Source organism: Ochotona princeps, chromosome 20, assembly GCF_030435755.1.
Source record: "Ochotona princeps isolate mOchPri1 chromosome 20, mOchPri1.hap1, whole genome shotgun sequence".
NCBI lineage: Eukaryota > Metazoa > Chordata > Mammalia > Lagomorpha > Ochotonidae > Ochotona > Ochotona princeps.
Window position 1 is genome coordinate 41,272,327 of NC_080851.1, and position 23,889 is coordinate 41,296,215.

Here is a 23,889-nt window from a genome sequence, read left to right on the forward strand (position 1 = left end):
TTTTCCTATTTATGGAATAACATTTAAATGAAACTAAAATTTTAATTGCTACATAGGGAGCTGTAGCTTAGTAGGGAAACAAACTGCAGCCTCTTACAGAACTCTACTCTTATAACAAGCAGCTGATATCAGCCAGTCACAGCCTTCCAACTGAACAGAAACCATGCATATAAGGTAAACGCCATATTGTAACAAACCTATGTTTTAAAATATGTTTTAGAAGCCCTTTAACATTAGCCGCTTATCTGTTTTGTCTTTGTTTTTCTGGTTACTTATTTAGAGATTTTTATATAAAAACAATTAATGTAGCTGATACACACAATTTTAGCAAAAGAATGATACTTCTTCTGTAGCTTCCCTTTTTTCCACTGTTACATTCTTAAGCATTTGAAAGAACATGTTTTAAATTTCCATTGCACTCAAGACCTTAATTTTTCATTAAGTGATTAAAAGGAAATTAAAATGACTGGAGTTTAATAGGAAAAGGCTATAAATATCATGAAATGAAAAGATATGTTTCAGTAACACAATTTGCAAACTCAGATCATTAAAATCATAGAATATGATGCTTCACCATTTGCTTGACAAAGATATAAATCAAAGAGACAAGATCACGTTTGTACCAATACTGATATACATCATTGTTTCTTCCATTTTTGTTTTTGTTCCTTCTGATTCTTTAAGCTACTCTGCATAATACACTGTCATATTTGTATATCTGTATTTAGGATATTTTACTTAACATCTTGACCTGTAGTTACATCCATTTTGATGCAAGCCGCATAATTTTGTTTTTCACACCTGAGTAACAGTTCAGTGTACATACAATCTTTTCATTAATCACTCATCTAATGATGGACACCTCAATTCATTCCACATTTGGGTATTATGAACATTCCTACTACAAACAAGATGGTTACAGGTGTCCCTTTCATACAATGTGTGCATAGCATTGACAACAAACAACTAGTAGTTGGTCTGCTGCATCATAGGGCAAGCTTACTCCTTATCATCTAAGAAATTTTATACTATCTCCCACAGTGACTGAGTTGTTATATAATCCCATCATCATTGTATGGAAGTTCCCATTTTTTACATCACCAGCATTTGTTACTCTTTCTGCCAAATATTAATAGCCATTCTAACAGGGTTGAGATGATATTTCATTTTGATTTTGCTTTACATTTCCCTGATGGCTACTTTGTTACATTATTCCATGGTAAATATGGAACCTGGGTGCCGGGGCTGGCTGGGCGATGATGCTGTGCGGCGCGTCTGCATTGGGGATTCACAGCCAATAGCTGCCAGTGTGCTCAGCGGCTGAGGGACGATGGTGGGCCGCAACAGCGTCATTGCCGCTGGAGTCTGCAGGGCCCTCTTCATGGGCTACTGCATTTACTTTGAATGCAAGAGAAGGAGTGACCCCAACTTCAAGAACAGGCTGTGAGAATGAAGAAACACAAGCTTGCCAAGGAGAGAGCTGGGCTTTCCAAGTTACCTGGCCTTAAAGATGCTGAAGCTGTTCAGAAGTTCTTTCTTGAAGAAATTAAGCTTGCGGGCCCAGCAGCGTGGCCTAGCAGCTAAAGTCCTCACCTTGAACGCACCGGGATCCCATATGGGTGCTGGTTCTAATCCCGGCAGCTCCACTTCCCATCCAGCTCCCGCTTGTGGCCTGGGAAAGCAGTCAAGGATGGCCCAAAGCTTTGGGGCCCTGCACCCGTGTGGGAGACCCGGAAGAGGTTCCTGGTTCCCAGCATCGGATTGGCTTGCACCGGCCTGTTGCGGCTCACTTGGGGAGTGAAACATCGGATGGAAGATCTTCCTCTCTGTCTCTCCTCTTTTCTGTATATCCGCCTTTCCAATAATAATAAATCTTAAAAAAAAAAGAAAGAAAGAAAGCTTGGTGGAGAATTAGTAGCTCAAGGTGAATGTGAAAAGGGTGTAGACCATTTGACCAATGCAATTGCTGTACTTGAGCAGCCACAGCAGTTACTACAAGTGTTGCAGCAACCTCTTCCATCACCAGTGTTCCAGATGCTGCTGAAGAAGCTCCCAACAATTAGTCAGAGAATTGTAAGTGCTCAGAGCTTGGCTGAAGATGATGTGGAATGATGAAAAATGTCAACATAATAAAATCGCAGTTCAAAATATTTTTAAAATTTTGAACTTGGAAGTTGAGCGGCTCTGGGGGAATAAGGGCAAATAAACTTGTTAATGGACTGTACTATACTGAAATCTACCAAAGTTCTTGTTTACTTTGTGTAGATCCATTTGTCTGTTTTATTTATTTTCCCTGTGAAAAGTGTATTTTGACAGAGAGCTTTTCATTTGATAAATACACTAGGAGTCACCAAAATATGAATTTTGTTTAAAACATGCAAGTTACATATATAACATAGCATAATAAACTATATACAAAAAATGGTGAGAGAAAGCTGAGGAGTGCTACTTTGTTTTAAACTAGCACATTTTGAGATAAATTAGAAAATTCAATGGACACTTGGCTGTGTTGTGAAAACTGAGCATCGAAGTTTCTTTATGAGCTCGTTCAGTCTAATCTAACCCTGTACAGTGTGCTGCTGTGCTGTACTAGCAAACACAGCCTGTCCTGCGGTGTCAATGCTGAGACATTGTGCTTACCTCAGTGGACTGCATTCCTGTGTCCTGGATATTTACTTCCACAGATTTTGGAGTTGTGGAGTTGTGGAGTTGCAAAAAGCACTAGGAATTAGATCAGATTAGATTAGATTAGATTAGATTAGATTAGCTATGTGATCTTCACCAGTTCCCGTCTATTCACTGTCTTCATTTGTGAACTGAGGAAATGAGCCTCCTGGTCTCTGAGGTGTCCCTTTCCACTCCAATTCACTTGAATTTCTGGAGGAAATTTTAAGTCACCTTTACCTCAGAAGTTTATTTGGGCAATCTTGCCTGGCACTTTTTTTTTTATTGTTCTGAATTTTGCATGCTTGCTTGACTTAGAATTTCTGAATTGATGTTTTTAAAAATGGTGTAAATATCTTCTTGCATTTCATTGAAAATATATGGATCTGTCACTGTTCTGTAAATTAAACTAAAAGTTAACCTTTCTTGTGAAAAAAAGTGGAACCCTTGTTCTCCATCTCCTAGATTTTATATTAGCATGCAAAATGGCCACAAGCATGAAGATATGTTGATTTTGAGAAAGATTGAGAAACAAAAATCTATGCATAATACAGTTGATCACAGTCCTCATGGCAAAATTTTCAGCATTTTCTCAATATTTATCATTGATATATAGGATTAAAGTCTGATCCTCTGATAAATAAACCATGTTTTACAATGTACATACATTTGTAACATCTCCTTTTAAATGCTCTTTATCTAATTAATAGCTAACCTTTCCAGTCAGCTCCAGTAAAATAAAGTCTGACTGTTGAATTATCTCAAAATAAGAGATAAGTTAAGATACAATATCTTTTTTTATTGTCACAATGTGTTTATTTTTTTTAATTTATTTATTATTTTTTTCTTTTAATTATTTATTATTTTACTTCATTAATTACATTGTATTATGTGACACAGTTACATAGGTACTTGGGTTCTCCCCACCCCTCCCCAAACCCTCCCACCATGGTGGATTCCTCCACCTTGTTGCATAACCACAGCTCAAGTTCAGTTGAGATTCCCCCATTGCAAGCGTATACCAAACATAGAGTCCAGCATCTTATTGTCAAGTCAAGTTCAACGGCTTCTTAGGTATACCCTCTCTGGTCTGAAGACAGAGCCAGCAGAGTATCATCCCAGTCAATTGAAAGCTCCAACATACCATCAGCAAAAATTTACATCATTATGGAATTAATTGACATAGTAATGAGTAACCAATATGTTGAAAGTAAATGCGAGTTCCCAGCCACCTTCTGTGACCACCTCACCTACATTTCAATTTTAGTTTATACATACCCTATAACACTCATAACATAACATGTTATACATAACATCATATCATCTTAAATTAAGGCAAACATGTGGTATTTAACCTTTTGGGATTGGCTCATTTCCCTTAGCATTATGGTTTCCAGTTTGGCCCATTTGGCCACAAAGAACTGCATTTTGTTTTTTTTTAATAGCTGAGTAGTATTCCATGGAGTAGATGAACCATAGCTTTCTTATCCAATCCTCTGCTGATGGGCATTTTGGCTGCTTCCATGTTTTTGCAAATACTGATTGTGCTGCTATGAACATAGGAGTGCATGTTGGTTTCTCATACAACAAGTGTTTTCGGTATATTCCTAGGAGTGCTGTTGCTGGATCATACGGTATGTTGATTTTGAGTTGTTTGAATGTTCTCCATACTGATTTCCACAGAGGCTGTACCAACCTGAAGCCCCACCAGCAGTGGAGTAGGGTTCCCTTTTTCCCACAACCTCGCCAACAAGTGTTGTTGGTGCTTAAATTCATGTGGGCCAGTCTTACTGGCGTTAGGTGGTACCTCATTGATGTTTTAATTTGGATTTCCCTTATTGCCAGGGAACTTGAGCATTTTTTCATATGTTTATTTGCCATTTGGGTTTGCTCCTTTGTGAAGTGTCTGCCCATTTCCCGTGCCCATTTCTTGAGTGGTTTGTTTGTTTTGGTGTTTTGGCTGTTTTGTAGTTCTTTGTATATTCTGGAGATTAGCCCTCTATCACCTACGTAGTGCGCGAAGATCTTCTCCCATTCTGTGGGTTGCCTTTTTACTTTGTTGATTGTTTCTCTAGCTGTACAGAAGCTTCTTAGTTTGATGAGGTCCCAATTGTTTATTTTGGTCTTGATTTCTATTGGTTTTGGAGTCCTTTTTAGGAAGTAGGGACCTACCCCTAGATGTTGTAGAGTATTTCCAACATTTTCTTCCAAAAGTTTGAAGGTTTCTGGATGTAGGTTTAGATCTGTTATCCATTTAGATCTGATCTTAGTGTATGGTGAAAGATGTGGGTCTATCTTTTTGTTTCTGCAGGCTATCAACCAGTTGTCCCAACAGCATTTATTGAGCAGACCTTCCCATTTGCCTGGATTGTCGTTGTCTTTTTTTTCAAAGATTATTTGGCTGTACCTGTTTGGCTTCCCTTCTGGTGCTTCTATTCTACTCCATTGATCTTCCTCTCTATCTTTGTGCCAGTACCACACTGTTTTGATAACCACTGCGCTATAGTATGTCCAGAGGTCCGGAACTGTGATTTCCCCCTGCTAACTTCCTGTTCTTCAGGATGGTTCTAGCTATCCGTGGTTTTTTGTGTTTCCAGATGAACCTTTGGATCATTGTTTCCAGTTCCATGAAGAATGTTTTGGGCAATTTGATTGGGATTGCGTTGAATGTATATATTGCTTTTGGCAGTATAGACATTTTAATGATATTGATTTTACCTATCCAGGAGCATGGGATGTTACTCCATCTTTCTAGATCTTGTTCAATTTCTTTTTTAAGTAGTTTGTGGTTTTCTTCAAATAGGTCTCTTACATTTTTGGTTATATTTATTCCCAGATATTTCATACTTTTCTCTGTTATTTTGAATGGTGTCTTGCTGGTTAAATCTTTTCCGTCTTGGGGCTGTTCGCATACACTATGGCTGTTGATTTTTGTTCATTAATTTTGTACCCTGCCACTCTACCAAACTCTCGTACAAGTTCTAGGAGTCTCTGTATTGAGTCTCTTGGCTCTTCTACATAAAGAATCATATCATTTGCATATAGTGAAAGCTTGACTTCTTCGTTTCCCATTTGGATTCCTTTGATTTCTTTTTCTTGTCTTATGGCCTCAGCGAGTACCTCTAGGACTATGTTGAATAGCAGCGGAGAAAGTGGACATCCCTGTCTTGTTCCAGATCTCAGTGGGAAGGGTTCCAGTTTTTCTCCATTCAGTATGATGCTGGTGTTGAGTTTTTCATATATGGCTTTAATTATGTTGTGGATTTTTCCATCTATGCCTACCTTGTTTAGGGTTTTTAGCAGGAAGTCGTGTTGGATTTTGTCCAAAGCTTTTTCTGCATCTATTGATACTATCATGTGATTCTTGTTTTTCAGTTTTTGGATGTGGTGTATCACATTTATGGATTTCCGAATGTTGAACCATCCCTGCATTCCAGGGATGAATCCTACTTGATCTGGATGAATGATCTGTCTGATGTGTTTTTGAATTCTATTGGCTAGGATTTTGTTGAGAATCTTAGCATCAATGTTCATCAAAGAGATAGGTCTGTAGTTTTCCTTCTCTGTTAGTTCTCCGTCTGGTTTTGGGATTAAGGTAATGTTGGCTTCATAGAATGAATTTGGAAGGGTTGCTTCTTTTTCTATTGTTTTGAAGAGTTTGTAGAGGATTGGGGTTAGTTCTGTTCGGAATGTTTTGTAGAATTCTGGAGTGAAGCCGTCTGGGCCTGGGCTTTTCTTTGTTGGGAGGTCTTTAATCACTGATTCAATCTCTGCTTCAGTTATGGGTTTGTTCAGGTCGTTTGTTGCCTCTGGGCTAAGTTTTGGCAAGTGGTAGAAGTCTAAGAACTTTTCCATTTCTTGGTGGTCTTCTGATTTGTTGGAGTACAGTGCTTTGTAGTAATTTCTGATTGTGTTCTTAATGGTTGTAATGTCTGTTGTTATGTTGCCTTTTTCATCTTTGATGCTGTTAATTCTTGCCTTCTCTTGTTTTTTTCTTTGTCAGTCAGGCCCGTGGGGTGTCTATCTTGTTTATCTTCTGAAAAAACAGCTTTTTGATTTATTGATTTTGTGTATAGTTTTTTTTTATTTCTATCTGATTAATTTCCTCCCTTGTTTTGATGATTTCTTGTTTCCTATTGTGTGTGGGGCTCTTCTGCTCTTGTTTTTCCAATTCCTGGAGGTGTGTGGTTAGTTCCTGTATTTGGCGCCTCTCTTGGGCCTTGACATGAGCTCTAATTGTGATGAGTTTACCCCGTAGCACTGCTTTGACAGTGTCTCATAATATTTTGGATGTTGTATCAGAGTTTTCATTGGTTTCCATAAATTTTTTGATCTCATCTTTAATTTCTTCTCTGATCCATTGTTCGTTTAATAGCATATTGTTCAGCCTCCAAGAGTTTCTGTATTTCCTGGGGCATTTTGAATTGCTGACTTTCAATTTCATTCTGTGGTGGTCTGAGAGGCTACATGGTATGATTCCTATCTTTTTTAAGTTTTTAAGGTTTGCTTTGTGTCCTATCATGTGGTCGATCCTGGAGAAGGTGCCATGCACTGCTGAAAAAAATGTATGATCTGTGGCCTTAGGATAAAAAATTCTATAAATGTCAACCAAGTCCAGTTGTTCTATTGTTTGTATGAGCTCTGTTGTTTCTTTGTTGAGTTTTTGTTTTGTTGATCTGTCTCTTGTTGTTAGCGGGGTGTTAAGATCACCCACTATTATTGTGTGCATATCTATGTCTCCCCTTAAGTAGGTAAGTAATTGCTTCACGTAGCTAGGTGTGTTTGAATTTGGTGCATATATGTTCACAATGGTAATTACTTCCTTATGGATCAGACCCTTCACCAATATATAATGTCTTTCCCTGTCCTTTTTGATGTGTGTCAGATTGAAGTCTACATCATCTGAAATTAGGACAGCTACCCCAGCCTTTTTTCTCATCCATTGGCATGAAATATCTGTTTCCAACCTTTCACTTTTAGTTTCTTAGAATCTTCTCTGGTTAGATGTGTCTCTTGTAGGCAACAAATAGTTGGGTCCTGTTTGATAATCCATTCTGTTAATCTGTGCCTTTTGATTGGTGAGTTCAGGCCATTTGTGTTAAGAGTTGAAATTGAGAGGTTGTGATTATGCCCTGCCATAATTGTTTTTGTGGGTGTTAATATCTGTGTAATTGTCCTTCCTTGTGTGGACTTTAGTGGGGAGACCTTCCTGTTTGCCATCTTTGCTTATGATTCGCCTCCTTTTTTTCTGGATTTAGCGCATTTCTAAGGAGATTTTGTAGAGCTGGTTTTGTGCTGGCATATTCTTCTAATTTCTCTTGGCTATGAAAGTATCTGATTTCGTTCTCAAATATGAATGAGATCTTTGCTGGGTACAATATTCTTGGTTGACAGTTGTTCTGATTTTGAAGATCTTTGTCCATTCTCTTCTTCCTTGTAAGGTCTCTTCAGAGAAGTCAGCAGTGATTCTGATTGGTTTTCCTCTATATGTGATCTTTTCTCTGCTTCGTACTTGTCTCAGGATTCTTTCTTTGTCTTCGTTGGAGTGGAACTTGAGCACCATATGTCTGGGTGAAGATCACTTTGGGTCATATCTGCTGGGAGTCCTCTGACCGTCCTGGATTTGGGCTGGGTTCATGTTCCAAGTGTTTTGGAAGTTTTCCTGTATAATTTCGTGGAGCACCATTTGCATTCCTGACTCTCTTTCCACTCCTTCAGGAAGGCCAATAATCCTAATATTCGATTTTCTGAGGTTGTCTTTCATTTCTTGTATGGTCTTATTGGCTTTGTTCAGACTTGTCTCCAGCTGTTTAATGAGCTCGGTATGTTCATTTTGTGTGTCTTCCATTTCAGAGATCCTCTCTTCTGCTGTATTTATTCTGTTGGTTAGGCTTTCAATTTTGTGCTCTAAGTCAAGGATTTTACTTTTCATTTGTTGTATTTCTGAGGCTATGTGGTTCTTGAATTCCTTGAAGTCCTCCCAGTTCTTCTCATTGTCTGTGACAGATTTTAACATTATTTTTTGAATTCCTTGTCTGGTAGATCTTCCATGTCTTCATCTCGCATCTCCGAAATAGACATTGGCTTTTTTTTTTTTTTTAAGATTTATTCAGTTTATTACAAAGTCAGATATACAGAGAGGAGGAGAGACAGAGAGGAAGATCTTCCATCCGATGTTTCACTCCCCAAGTGAGCCGCAATGGGCCGGTGCGCCGATCCGAAGCCGGGAACCAGGAACCTCTTCCGGGTCTCCCACACGGGTGCAGTGTCCCAAAGCATTTGGCTGTCCTCGACTGCCTTCCCAGGCCACAAGCAGGAGCTGGATGGGAAGCGGAGCTGCCGGGATTAGAACCGGCTCCCATATGGGATCCCGGTGTTCAGGGCGAGGACTTTAGCTGCTAGGCCACGCCGCCGGGCCCTAGACATTGGCTTTTGATCCTTTATTGGTAGGGTGTTGGCCCTCTCCAAGCACTATCCCGTAGAGATCGGAGTCTGCAGGCGTGGAGTAACAGGGTGCGGGAATTTTCAAGGCACTTTTGGTGCGTCTCCAGAACGAACACTGGACCTCAGGGCGCCACTTCCAAGGCCCAGTGGATTCAAAGCGCACTCTCAGCTCGTCCCCTACACGTATGCGACCACAGGGCATGGGGGAATGAAGGCACTCTTTGTGCGCGCCCCCTGTGCACAGGATCACAGAGCATGGCGGATTCTAGGTGCTTTCTCGGCGTGTCCCCAGTGCCATGGACTGCAGGGCATGGAGGTTCCAGGTGCTCTCTAGGAACGCCTCCTGCACACAGGTCCGCAGTGCCCTCCTGGTGTGTCTCCCAAGCACGGGACTATAGGGCGTGGGGTGTTCCAGGTGCTCTCTGGAAACGCCTCTTGCGCAGGCCCGCCCACCCCAGCAGTGTGGGACCGCCCACCCCAGCGCTCGCACGGGACCGCCCAGCCCAGTGGCGTGCTCGGGTTCCTGTGGGACAGCACCTCCCAGCTGTGTGCCAGTCTGCAAGGCACGGGGGAGTATTCAGTGTGCCTTTTGCCTGTCTCCTCAGTGCACAGGACTGCTGTGCATCACCTCCCAGACACAGTTTTGGCAGTTTCAAGGCACTTGCCCTTTGTCCCCAGACACTGGAATCTCGGGGGAGGAGGGGTGAGGAGATGAGCACCAAGGGTGTTCAAGCTCTGTGCGTGCCCCTGGGCGGCCAACTCCTGGAGCCTCCGACCCACCACTGCCCCCACCCAACTCAGTCAAACCTCAGGTTCTTGCAATCTGCCTCTTCCTCTGGTGGGGACCCTCGCTGCGGTTGCGTCTCCTGGCGACTGTGTCGGGTGCGGGTCCTGGCGGGTCCCAGCGGGTTCTGGCGACTGCAGTGGTTGCGGGTCCTGGCGGGTCCTGGCGACTGTGGCGGGTGCGGGTCCTGATGAATGCGGGTCCTGAAGACTGTGGGTCGACCGTGGCTCCCAGCAGCTGCACTCAAAGCTGACTCAGCGGGTCAGGAGCCATCTTCCCTGCCTTTTGTTTTGTTTTGTTTTTTCCCTGGTTACTCTTCCGAGTTGTGTGAATTTTTTTGGCTCCACACTGTCCAGGGAACTTCACGTTCTTCTCCCTGTAGCCCTATGCTGCTCCACTTACGCTTTTGTCTCGTTCTAGCCCTCTCTGTCTGTGAGCTCCCTCACAACCATCCTCCTATGTCGGGCATCTTGCGAGTCTCTCCCATGCCCATTTCTTAAGTGGCTTATTTGTTTTGACATTTTGGTTGTTTTGTAGCTCTTTGTATATTCTGGAGATTAGCCCTCTATCACCTACGTAGTGCGCGAAGAACTTCTCCCATTCTGTGGGTTGCTTTTTTACTTTGTTAATTGTTTCCCTTGCTGTACAGAAGCTTCTTAGTTTGATGAGGTCCCATTTGTTTATTCTGGTTTTGATTGCTATTGCCTTTCGTGTTCTTTTTAGGAACTCGGGACCTACACCTATATCTTGCAGAGTATTTCCAACATTTTCTTCCAAAAGTTTGAAGGTTTCTGGATGTAGGTTTAGATCTGTTATCCATTTAGATTTGATCTTAGTGTATGGTGAGAGATGTGGATCTATCTTTTTGTTTTTGCAGTCTATTAACCAGTTGTCCCATAGCCTACAGAAGAAATTTAAGTTCAGTATACGTGGAGTTTGACATACTGAATCCACTTGAAATTTTTGAAATAATTCATTGTATCATTTTACAATGCCAAAAATCAAGTACTCACAGAAAGTTATAAATTTAACTCATTGTGCTTCATTATGGTCATCACCATGATCAATTTTAAATTATTTTTATCTTCTAAAAATAGTTGTAATTATCATAGTGGTAAAGTTTCTGCGTGTGATCAATGCAACCCTGAGTGTCTGGTTTGAATCAAGCACCACGTATGATTCAATTACAGCTGCTTGAATCCTGAAAAGGCACTCTTTTTTTTTTTAACATTTAATTATTTTTATTCTAAAGATAGATATACAGAAAGGATGAGAGACAGAGAAGAAGATCTTCCTTCCATCAATTCACTCCTCAAGTGGTGTCAATAGCCAGAGCTGTGCTAATCCTGCTGCTGGGTGCCAGAGAGATCCCTCAGGGCCTAAGTGTAGAATGTGGGGTGGAGTCTGCATTTCCCTAGTTTGATGAGAGCTGCTCCTGCTACACTCCAAGCACTATTGTGCTGAACTGGGAAAGTCAGGAGTTTTTAAGCTCTCATCCTCTGATCAGATTGAGAGCCACATGGCACAATCAGTTTTAAGCAGGAAAGGGCTTATCAGAACCTAAAGTTAGTTAACTTAAGTAGCACAGAAGGAGGCAGAAGAGTCCAGGTGTGCAGAACCTACGGAACAATTTCTAGGGCAAGGTGCACATTTCATGCCTAGAATTAACTTCATTGGGGCTGTCTGCTGTCAATTAACCTGATGAACCCGTGCAAGCCATCAATGGTTTTATCACATTACAATCCAAAGCTGGGAAAACAGGAACTTCTTGTGAGTTTCCCATGTGGGTGGTAGGGTCCCAAGGCTTTGGGCTGTCCTTGACTACTTTACAGGTCACAAGCAGGGACCTGAGTGGGAAGCCCGGCTGCCAATGTTACAAATGGCACACGTGGGATCCAGCCAAGTCCAAGAGAACGATTTTTGTCCTTTTGAAATACAGGTATCCAAATCATGTCCTAAGTTTGCTCTGTTGCCACTTGTGCATCATTAGCTCCCAATTTTAGTTTAGTCTAATGTGCAACAAGAATTTGGGTAGTGAACCACCTTCTGAGAGTATTCTCTTTCTCTATGCACTATGTCCTTGCCTCTAAAAAACCACCAAAAAGATGGCATCAGCATTCGGTGGCTAAGCATCCACCTTCAGTGCTGGCATCCCATATGGGTGCTCCTTCGAGTTCGGATATACTTACAATGCAGCTCCCTACTAATGCCTAGGAAAGTAGCCAAGGATGGTCTATTCATTGGGCCTCTGGAGTTATGTCAGAGCACTAATAGAAGCTCCAAGCTCTGAACAGGGATCAGCCCACTTTCAGATAAGGAGGACATTTATCGAGTGAAGCACCAGATGGAAGATTCCTTTCTATCTTGGCTTCTTTCTCTGCAATGTCAACTTTCAAATAAAAATACATTTTTAAAATACTTTATTTCAAAACATGAAAAAAAGAAAGAATGGAAACCCAGTCCTCCCTGAACTTCTCCCTAAGATCTATATACAGATTTTTTAAATTAATTACATTGGGCCTGGCAGCGTGGCCTAGCGGCTAAAAGTCCTCGCCTTGAACGCACCGGGATCCCATATGGGTGCCGGTTCTAATCCCGGCAGCTCCACTTCCCATCCAGCTCCCTGCTTGTGGCCTGGGAAAGCAGTTGGGGACGGCCCAATGCTTTGGGGCCCTGCACCAGTGTGGGAGACCTGGAAGAGGTTCCAGGTTCCCAGCATCAGATTGCCATGCACCGGCCCGTTGCGGCTCACTTGGGGAGTGAAACATCGGATGGAAGATCTTCCTCTCTGTCTCTCCTCTTCTCTGTATATCCGGCTTTTCAATAATAATAAAATCTTTTAAAAAATTAATTACATTGGATTATGTGCCACGATTTCATAGGCTCTGGGATTTCCCCAACCCCTATCTATACCTTTCCCCCATGGTGGATTCCTCCACCTTGTAGCAGTATTGTGGTTCAAATTCAATTGAGATTCTCTCATTGCAAGCATATACCAAGCATAGAATCCAGCATCTTATTGTCCAAATAAATTCAACAATTTGTTGGGGAGACCATCTCTGGTATGAAGGCAGAGCTGGCAGAGTATCATCCCGATCAATTGAAAGCCCCAACATAGCATCAACAACACTTTACAATGTTATATAATTAATTGACATGGTGTTGAGTAACCAATATGTTAAAAAAAATGCAAGTTCTTAACCACATCCTGTGACTAGTTCATTGACATTTCAATTTTAGTTTATATAAAACCAACTTCTATACACCTTAAAATGGTTATAGGTTGCTATTTAGCTGTCTCATGTCTCTTTTCATTTTAGTCTCCCTAATACCTTTAATACTTCCAGTCCAAAGTCACTGACAATGTGCTTCTTCCTTATAGATTAACCCACAGTGGACACTGCATATGGTGAAGATGGGATCTAGGCGTCCTCATGCTCAATAAAGAGCGTCATCACCGTAGGAGGCCATGGACCCAAGCCACTTAGCACCACTCAGCCAGAGCATGGTTCTGGTAGCAGGCAACTGAGGACAGACAAATCAGAGAAATCATCTGCTTGCAGTAAGCAGGATGTGAAGGTCTGTGTTCTCAGTTTCAATTGCCTGGAGTGAAGTTCCCACATGACCTGGTCATGATGGGGGAGGGAAGTACCTATTCTAGGTTCAAAAAAACACCAAGTCCCCCTGCCTTGATCAAATCTTGAATTTTCTTCAAATATGTCTCTGCTTGCTGTCTCACCAACACCATTTATAGAAACCTCATAGAAATTTTCTAATTTTTTCTAACCAAGTTGTCATTCAGAAGCAATAGGTTGAGCCCCCAAGTTGTAATGCTTATATCCTGTTATCAGAGCATCAGTTTCTGCTCCTGTCATTGTTTTCTGGTCAACTTTCCAATAATACCCCTGAAATGGCAGTGAATGATGCCAGGAATTCGGACCCTGATACTACACGTGAGACCCAAATGGGATTCTTTGTTCCCCAGTGGGACCTGGCCAAACCTGGAACTGAAGACCATGGGATCCTGGTTGGAGCAAACTGGTGAATGCAGGGTTGTTTTGTCCTTTCCACTCTCTCATGAGTGCATGAGTGCTTACATACTAAGAATTTACCCATCTTTAATTGTCACCCAAGTAGGACACATTTGATAGAAAAAGATTAAATGCAATGATATGTCTTCTATGAATGACCCACATTATTAGTGTTTCTGGAGGCTTTGAATATATTTAAACTATAATTCATTGTTAATTTTATACTAGAATATGAATGATTTTTCTATTTGTAAATGCCACCCCTAGTTCACTAAACTGATAATATCAATGCATCTTGACAAATAAACCTAGGACAAATTTGAAAATTTGGCTAGTAGAATTGCTCACCAAAGAGCGTAAAATAACCTTTGATTTAAGATGAATTAAGATTGATTTAAGTTTAGTACACAATGTAAGGAAACAGGCAACATTACCTAAAATTGTGCTATAGTGGTTTTAGGTTTATGCTTTTGGAAATGCATCATTCCATGTTTGGTATAGTCCCAAGTCCTACTTGACAATAAAAGTGATTTAAAGTGTCAACGAAAATAGGAAAACATTCCTCAAGCTGACTGTTCATTAGAACAATAATGTATGGGTTTTGCATTCCTAAAGTTCTCAAATTTCAGCTTGTGTCTTAGAAACTACAAATACTGGAGAGCACATATGTTGATTTTGATTACATTTTCCACTTCATTTCTTTTGTGGATTGCTATATGATTACCTGCATACAACCATCCATCATTTTCATAATGGTATATATATATATGTATGAATATAGAGATTTTCTTTTTTTGTGCCTATGGGTATGCAGTGTTAATATTCAAAATGAAGCTAAGAGGTCCTAGCATGGTAACCTAGTGCCTAGAGTCTTCATCTTTCATGTTCTAGTGTCTCAATAGGCACTGGTTCATATTCTAGCTGCTCCACCTCCCTGCTTGTTGCCAAGGAAAGCATTAGAGGATAGCCCAAAGCCTTGGGACTCTAACACACATATAAGGCCTGGAAGAAGTTTACTGATACTTTGTGTCAGGTTTCACATCAGCTCAGCTCCAGCCACTATTGCCACTTGAGGAGTGAACCAGCAAATGAAAAACCTTTCTCCTTGCCCTCCTTCTTTCTGTAAGTCTGACTTTACAATAAAAATGTAAGTCTTAAAAACACAACAAATGTACATAAATAAATAAATGAAATGAAACTAAGAGCAATTATAACACTAATTTAAAACTACATGCTCCTCAGAGATGGTGCTTGTCTTCAGGACAGACCACTGGGTCCCTTCTAACTGCTATGGACAGAAATACATCTCCCTACATTTTGTATCATTAAGGGTAGACCACGATGTGACTCTACAGTAAGACAATATTTTAAAGAAGGTAATTAGCTGGGTCTGGTGTGGAATCCTAGTCACTAATGCCCTTGTCTTGCATGAGCTGGCATCCCTTGTGGGTGGTGGATACTGTCCCAATTGTTCCATTTTGCTTCTAGCTCTCAGCTTGTTGCCGGGAAAGCAGTAGAGGATGGTCCAGGTCCTTGGAACCCTGCCCCTGCAAGAGAGACCTAGAAGAACCTCTGTGCTCCTGGCATTGGACTGGCTAGGTCTGGTCATTATGACCATTTGGGGAGTGAACCAGCGACTGAAAGATCTTTCATCTGCTCTCTTCTCTCTGTAAATCTGACTAGCCAATACTTTTTTAAGAAGACAATTAGCAGCAAAAAATACCCAGACATTGAAGTCGTACAGCAAACCAACCTGGTTTCCTTTAGAAAAGAATGCACAGAACAAAGAAAATACAATGTGAGGTTACAGAAAGATGGAGGTTGTGAGTTGGCCAGGGAGAAACACCTCAGAAGAAACCAAGTCTATTATCATCTTGCTCTTAAATTTTCAATGATTAGAACCATAAGATGGATGCCTGGAACCCTTAATGTTTGAACTAATGAATTGGACTTGTGGGGTCTGGGAGTGCAGGTTTGCAAGTGACAAGGGATGGCACTGTTGTGGGGTATTATGCCCATGCAGACAGAGCAATCCTGGAGATTTTCTCATGTGCTTGGTATCAGAAGGTGTGGAGGAATGGAGGAGAGAGCTCTAGGCTAGCATGCTGGCATGGTCTGTTAGTGGACTGCGTTTGAAGAATTTTGAGTGGCCCTGGATCTTATGTTTGTCCAGAAGCAAGGTCCTAGGCCAGTACACATGCCAGGAGCTTGGGAACTTACTTGGTGGGCAGAGTTCCAGGCTAGAACATCACCCTCTGGTAGACTGGCCTTCACAAGACTAGGCTGTGGAACCCAGGCACTCCCAGGTGCAGGGACTGTGGATTGCTCAGGGAATGGGGTAAGGGTATATGTGGGAAGCAGGACCACTGAAAGAATATGTTTCAGGTGAACAATGACTTCTGAAAGACTTCTACTGACAAAGCCACTGTACCTGCAGGTAAAGGAGGGGGCTAACATCTACTAAGTTGAAGCGAGCAACTGAGGATCGTTCTCAGTCAGACCAGAGCACCCACCCACATGTGAGACTGGGCTGGGATGGTTAACATGAACTACCACCAACCACCAACCACTGGTGCACAGTAAAGGTAGAGCTGGGTCCCCTGTCAGGGACAATATCTGGTTAAACTACCTGTCAGTTACTTCCATAGAAATGGGAGATAACGTTAGGCTGGGCCATGATACTGAAAACAAGCAAAAGAACCAGGTGTAAGAGCAGATTCTGTAGAGGACATATGGGTGCAATTTTCACAGGTTTGCTCAAGAGCTGGGAGTTGTAAATGGCTGAGCTAAACATGACCATGGAACCCTCTGAAACTCATGGGACTCAGCAGGATACACTGGCCCAGGTTGCAGTCTGCCCCACACAACTACACACAGAGGAACCATGGTGAACGGCAGGCCTAGTAGGGGTTACTGCGTGTCACTGTGATTGGGATGTGGTTCTCAACTGGTGTATGTGAGGGCTGATTGTGGGTGGGTATGGATGGATTCCTCCACAGCATCTATTGGTTTGCATAAGAGTTGGGACTGGAGACAAACCTGATCCAGCAACTGCAACTACCAGTGTGTGTGTAGGCTGATGTGGGTGACAGACTGAGCTGGATCCTGTACTGGCCAAATCCACACAAGACTCAAGTCTGGGATCACCTCAGATTAAATTGTATTAGGGGTCCCTTCCACTGAACTGATGTACCAAGGACTCCAACCATGGGGAGAAATGTGAGATCTGTGCTCTGACCGTGGCGTGCATGTGTCAGAACTAAGCCTCCACAGTTGATGAAGATGGAGCAGTGGACCGCTCAGATGTACTTAGGGGATATGGCAGTCCATTGGGGCCTGCAGAGGACTTCTATTATAGCAAGTGAAGGAGGGCAGAACAAATTGGACAGCTACACCAGCCAAGTATTGACAGCAAAGATCTGAGTAAATGGAGATTTTATAGTGGACTATGTCAACCAACAGACCTTGGAAGGCTATTTTATGGAATCCACTTGAACAGAAATCTCAGAGCATGCTTATCTTGGGGACCCTGGAAAATCAGATGAGCATTCCCAGGGTTAGGAGGTGTTGGGGATTCTGAGAGTGGCTTCTCTCCTTCTTTCCAATTCCCCAGACACAGGAAGAAGAAAATTTGAATACAATGGTCTCATCCATTTTCCCTGCATTTACAACCCTTCCTAGTATAATCAGTGTCCACATGTGCATGCACCCTCCTCAACTGTGTAAACATCATCAAAATTAAATTTTAATAAGAACCATAAGAAACGAACTACTGTGATTCAAGACACATATTCGATTGTATAATTCTATCACAACCAAAACACACTTATTTTCAGCTATACTTTCTATTAACAAATGATTTTGAAAGAACAGACCATCATCAGAAAAATATAGAAATCAAACTTTTCACTTAAGCTGTTCAACACCTAAACAACAACAGTAAAAAAAGCAAATAAGCAACCTAAGTACTAATCTCCAAGTCACAGAAATTTAAAACGCCAAGTCTGGGAGAAGTAAAAGGAAATTCAAAATAAAAATTAGTGACAAAATGATTAAAAAGTATACCAAGCAATACTCAAAATAAAACAAGCATTCATTATTTGAAAAGAAATCAAAATTAATAAATCTCTTGCTAGATTAGAAAAAATGGGCTCAAGTACATAACATCAAAAAGGAGAGGAAGGTATTTAAACTGCTATCACAAAAGAACAGTGGGTGTGGGCTGTCTGTGACAAAGTGGGTTCTGCCACTGCTTGTGAAATGAACTTCCCATGCAGATGCCTCCTCAAGCCCTGCCTGCTGTATTTTATTTTCTCTCTCTCTCTCTCTCTCTCTCTCTCTTTCTCTCTCTCTCTCTCTCTCAAGATTTATTTACCTTCATTGGAAAGTCTGATATAAACTCAGCAGTTTACCCATGTTCCCAGGCCTTGGGGATCATTCTCATTGAGGGCAGAGTGGGGGTGGGGGAGGATGACTCTACTGAAGGAGAAAATCCTTAGCAGGCAGAAAAGTCAGAGTGTGGACCTGGGAACTCCTCATAGCCTGCAGTGTCTCCTCCAGAATCTTAGCTCTCTACTGCAAACACACATTAAAAACCAAATGAAGATCGTGGCCTCTGAGATTTTCTTTAACACCAGATGTGTTATGTTTGCTTAATACAAATGTATTACCAACAACTTATCACAAAACAATTATTTCATCATCTCCAGTTAGTAGAGGCCTCAGGGTCAAGGCTCAATCCCTATACACAGGTGCAGGTTAATGCTAAGGGAGAGCAAGTGTCAGCTCTTTCTGGAGTTTTGTCCCCTTTAAGAAATTATCTGGGTGCAGAGTGCAGTATCTTTGCATCTGAAATACTCCACTTACACGAGCCATGATCCCATGTAGGTGTCAGTTCTAATCTGAGCAACCTTGCTTCCAGTTCAACTCCCTGCCTGTGGCCTGGGAAAGCAGTTGAAGAGAGCCTAAAGCCTTGGTACCATGCACCCATGTGGAGGACCAAGAAGAGGCTCGGAGCTCCTGGGTTTGGATTGACACAACCCAGGCCTTTTCAGTCACTTGGGGATTGAAACAATGAACACAAGATCTTACTCTGTTTCTCTCCTCCTTCTCTCTGTATATATGATTTTTCAATAAAAATTAAATAATTTTAAAAAGATGCTTGTCCCAGATATTGAGCACAAATAATATTTTTTAAACTAGTCAAACCAAATTTTTATTAGGCTTTTTAGCAGCAGGCTTGGACCACTGCCAATATTCCCTGAAATAACTTATGAAATCAGTTACAAATACACTCACAAATTTGTAAGTGCTCAAGGCTACCAGAATTTTATCTTTGGAAAGATTCTTGGTTGGTACAAATAATCCTCTGAATAAACCAACTTCTGTGTGCAAAATGAAAGAGCCCAGTTTCTCAAGAACACTATCCTAGCATTTACTTGGGCCATTCTCAATGTTTTACTCCCTAGTAGCCAAGGCTGAGAAAAACCACAGTGCATCAATCATTTCATTTTTGTTTATGATTTATGTTTATTTTTATTGGAAAGTCAGATATACAGAGAGGAGGAGAGACATAGAGGAAGATCTTGCATCCGGTGATTCACTCCGCATTTGACCACAAGGCCAAACGTCACTATACAACTTCAACAGAAGGAAGAAACATCAAAATTAACAACATCATGAAATTAATTAACATGGCATTGAGTGACCAGTAAGTTAGAAAATGCAAGTTCATAACCACATCCTGCAACTACTTCCTTGACATCTCTCAATTTTAATATATACACAACTGGCTGCTATAAACCTTTTTGTTTTCCTCCCAAGACAGCATGTTTTTGAGTTTAACCTAAATCAGCGAGGCACAGGAACAATGAAACAATCAACTTTAACATCCATCATATATAACAGCTGAGTACAAACTTAGTATCAACGTTTCTATGCAGTTGCATCTTGTTTAGCATTAACAGTCATAAATTGAAAAAGTTTTTTTTTTTTTTTTGGGTGGGGGAAGAATCTTAAGCCACAATCTAAACTTTGCAATATGTAGTGATTAAGCCACAGTTTTGCAGAACTTTGCATTTTAGCAATTAAAGAATAGAAAAGTTTTAGGCAGGTGAGCAGGGAAATCCCCAACAACCCAGTGAATGAGGAAGAATTTAACTCTGCATCCTTCCTAATAAAGTCCAGGTGAAGCAAATAGGGAGCCTGACCTGTATTTACAGGCTGAGCGAGTATAGGTTAGTTGACCTTTTACCTAGGTGTTCCAATTTCTATATCAGTGTCTCTCTGTCTGAAAAGCCAAACGTGAAGCCTGATCAGTAAGGTACAAACTGGGGGATTATCAACTAGCTGACTTTTATTAGTCTCTATCTATCTGAACTAATTAGAGGGCTCACAAACAACTCTGATGGTCGGTGTATGAGAGGGCTGGAAGCCAAGGCTGGAACTAGATAAGGACCAGAGAAAGCTTATCTCCTGAGTCCAGAAAGAAGCTTACAATCCTTGTATTTCTGAGTGCAACCTGGGGCTCCTGGCTGTAGCTCTGATGTCACCAGACACTATGAAAGGGTTTTTCTTCAAAAGCAGTGATGCAGAATGAGGAACCCAAGGTCCCTCTACTGTGCCCCTCCCACCCTGGGGCCTGAGGAGATGCTGATACACACTCACTGCTTCCAGCTTGAGGAGTTGGATGTCCATCATAGGCTCCTTCAGGGAAGGGAGCTCACAGGGCAGCACCTCCTGAGCCACCTGCGTCTTTTTGGGAACAGAACCAGCAATGAACCTATGGCAGGGCCAGAGAACAGAAGTTTCACAGGCTTTTCCTGTGTGCGTCAGGTTGGATCCATCCCACAGACCTGGACTAAGCATGACGTCAGAGGCTGTGCAGTCAATCAGAAGTGCAATGGGTGTAGGCTATGCCTTAGAATTTGAGAGAAAGGGGGAGTGAAGGGAGTGGCTTCATTGCTGGAATCCCAGAGAAATCCCAACTTTGGCTTCATGAGATTCAATGCACATTTAAAAGATTAGTTCAGCAAACCCTCCAGTTTTCCCTGTCCCTGCCTGTGTCTCTTCCAGTCACTGCCATCCAAACAGCCATCTTACAGACTCACAGTGCAAGAAGACAGATTAAAAGCACCTCACTTCAGCTCATAAATCACTTGATCTAAAAGCAGACAGAAACCAGATTGGCTGCAGCAGCTCTCTTTCTCCAAATATGAAATAATAGGAGAACTGCCCTGAGTAATATAAGCAGAAAATGAAAGGGTGCTGTAAAACGAGGGGAGGGCAGAAAATGAGTGGGTGCGTGGGTGCAAGGATAAGTATTTTTGGTTTTCACCTGAGAGGAGGCCGCAGTGCAACTTTCTTAGGTCATCCAGAATCCAGATTCATCCAACACCAGGCGCTTCCACCATGCCACCCAAGTTTGACCCCAATGCAATTAAATTAGTGTGCCTGCAGTACACAGGTGGCGAGGTGGGTGCCACGTCCGCCTGGCCCCCAAGACTGGCCCCCTGGGTCTGTCTCCAAAGAAGTTGGGTTATGACATTGCCAAGGTCACCAGGGACTGGAAGGGCCTACAGATCATAGTGAAGATGACCATCCAGATCCGACAAGAGCAGATTGAGGTGGTGCTGTTGGCCTCTGTCCTGATCATCAAGGCCTTCAAGGAGCCATCCAGGGACCACAAGAAGCAGAAGAACATGAAACACAGTGGGAACATCACATTTGATGAAATTGTCAACATCGACGGCAGATACGCCACTGATCCTTAGCCAGAAAACTTTCTGGAACCATCACAGAGATTCTGGGGACTGCCCAGTCAATGAACTGTAACGTGGATGGCCGCCACCTGCACGACATCATAGATGACATCAACAGTGGTGCTGTGGAGTGCCCAGCTAGCTAAGAAGAGAAAATGTCTCAATGAAGGATCATCTGGCAATCCAAAAAAAAAAAAAAAAAAAAAAAGGAATCAATAGAGAAGAGAGGAGGACAACAGAATGGGCCAAGTGAGAAAAGTGAGAAGGCAACATGGAGGAAGGAGAAGAGCGATATCAGAGGGACTAAGCAACCAGCTTGGGTGGTACCAAAGAGCAGAGGGCGAAAAAGCCCGAGAAGAACCATGGCTAAGCAAGACAACTATGGCTCAAATATGCAAAATAATTGCTTCACTAAGATCTTCAAAAGAAAATATCAAACATGATATATATTTCTCATTTTTAAAAGTTGTACTACAATGCATTTATTAATATCAAATAGTATTCACCAGGAAGGGAGCAGCCACTGGAGCTGGGGCAGGCCCGGGTACAGCTCACTGCATGTACATGATGGCTAGAATCAGGGCTCCGAGCACGGAGACGTATCTCTCTTGGAACCTGACAGGAGCCAAGGGGCTGCTAGGATTTTCAACTCCCAGAACACAAGGTTACTGCCACCCAATCCCATCCACCAAACGGTATTGTCAGTGAGTGGGGCCCGGGCCTGACTTGTTCTCCAGATTTCCCCTCTCAGTGTACTCCCCAGGAAGGAAGCAGCCTCTGGAGCTTAGGCAGGCCCAGGGACATCTCACCGTGTGTACACATTGGCTGGAATCAGTGCTCCAATCAGACAGATAGACCCAGCATGGAATCTGCCAAGATTCACTATTATTCATTAGAGGATCAAAATGAGAGAGAGAACTTCCAAGGTACTGATTCATGCCCCAGATGATTACACAATGATCAGGATTAGGAGCCAGGCTGAAGCAAGGGATCTGAAACTCCACCTGGGTTTCCCAAGTGAGTGCAGGGGTTCAAGCACCTGGGCAACCTTGTACTACTCTCTCAGGTGCATCAGCAGGGAGTTGAACCTGAAGCAGAGCAACTGGGACTCAAATTGCCACTCACATGTGTTTCTGAAACTGCAGATGATGGCTTAATCTCTCTGTGCCACAATGCCAGCCCAGTAGGGCCCACTTTGGAGAGACAAGTCTATGGTTATAAATTTACCTAGTTTTTAACTATCTCCACATTACTTATACCTAAGCCAGTGTGTTTACCATGTATGTACATAGCCACTTTACTGGGTTGTTTAGGAAATGACAAGGGGCATTCTAGATAGGTTCAGCACACATATGGTTTTTATTTGCCTTTAGCTGAATCTGCAAGCAAGGAACCTGGCCAGAGGGAGTTAGGCAGTGCCTCAGTGTCTAGCAGGGAAGATTTTAAGTGTCCTCAGAATGCAAAAATTATACTTACATACAGGGCTGCTGCTGTTGAACAGCTCCATATAGCCACATTGCATATCAAAACACTCTTTCAGGCACCTTCAATTCACTCAATTCTCTACTGGCCAATTAAAGAACAAATGTCAATGAGGTGGTCACAGAAGGTGGCTGGGAACTCGCATTTACTTTTACCATATTGGTTACTCATTACTATGTCAGTTAATTCCATAATGATGTAAATTTTTGCTGATGGTATGTTGGAGCTTTTACTTGGTCGGGATGACACTCTGCTGGCTCTGTCTTCAGACCAGAGAGGGTATACCTAAGAAGCCATTGAACTTGACTGGACAATAAGATGCTGGACTCTATGTTTGGTATATGCTTGCAATGGGGGAATCTCAACTGAACTTGAACTGTGGTTATGCAACAAGGTGGAGGAATCCACCATGGTGGGAGGGTTTGGGGAGGGGGGGAGAATCCAAGTACCTATGAAACTGCGTTACATAATACAATGTAATTAATGAATTAAAAATAATAAATAAATTTAAAAAAACTAAAAAAAAAAACAACACAAAGACAATAAAGCTGAGAGTTGAGGTGTCACAAATGAGATTAAGGCTAAGAGCTTGCCAAAGGGGCCCTGTGCTAGCAGGTGGTCACCTGATGAAAGGACTTGATTCCTTCAATTCCTTCAATTCCTTCAGCCAGCCCGCACTGGGCAATACCTGTTTCTTTCTTTTTCTTCCTTTGCTTTTTTCTTT

General features: G+C 42.1%; 1 protein-coding gene and 2 pseudogenes across 1 annotated transcript in view; all 3 read left to right on the forward strand.

The window, feature by feature from the left end:
* The window catches only part of LOC101522773 (zinc finger protein 260-like), a 793,789-nt gene that overhangs the window by 502,121 nt on the left and 267,779 nt on the right, over positions 1-23,889 (forward strand). The gene's annotated exons all lie outside the window — the stretch shown is intronic.
* LOC131482745 (mitochondrial import receptor subunit TOM20 homolog) lies at positions 1,331-2,159 on the forward strand (annotated as a pseudogene).
* LOC131482747 (large ribosomal subunit protein uL11-like) lies at positions 21,319-21,859 on the forward strand (annotated as a pseudogene).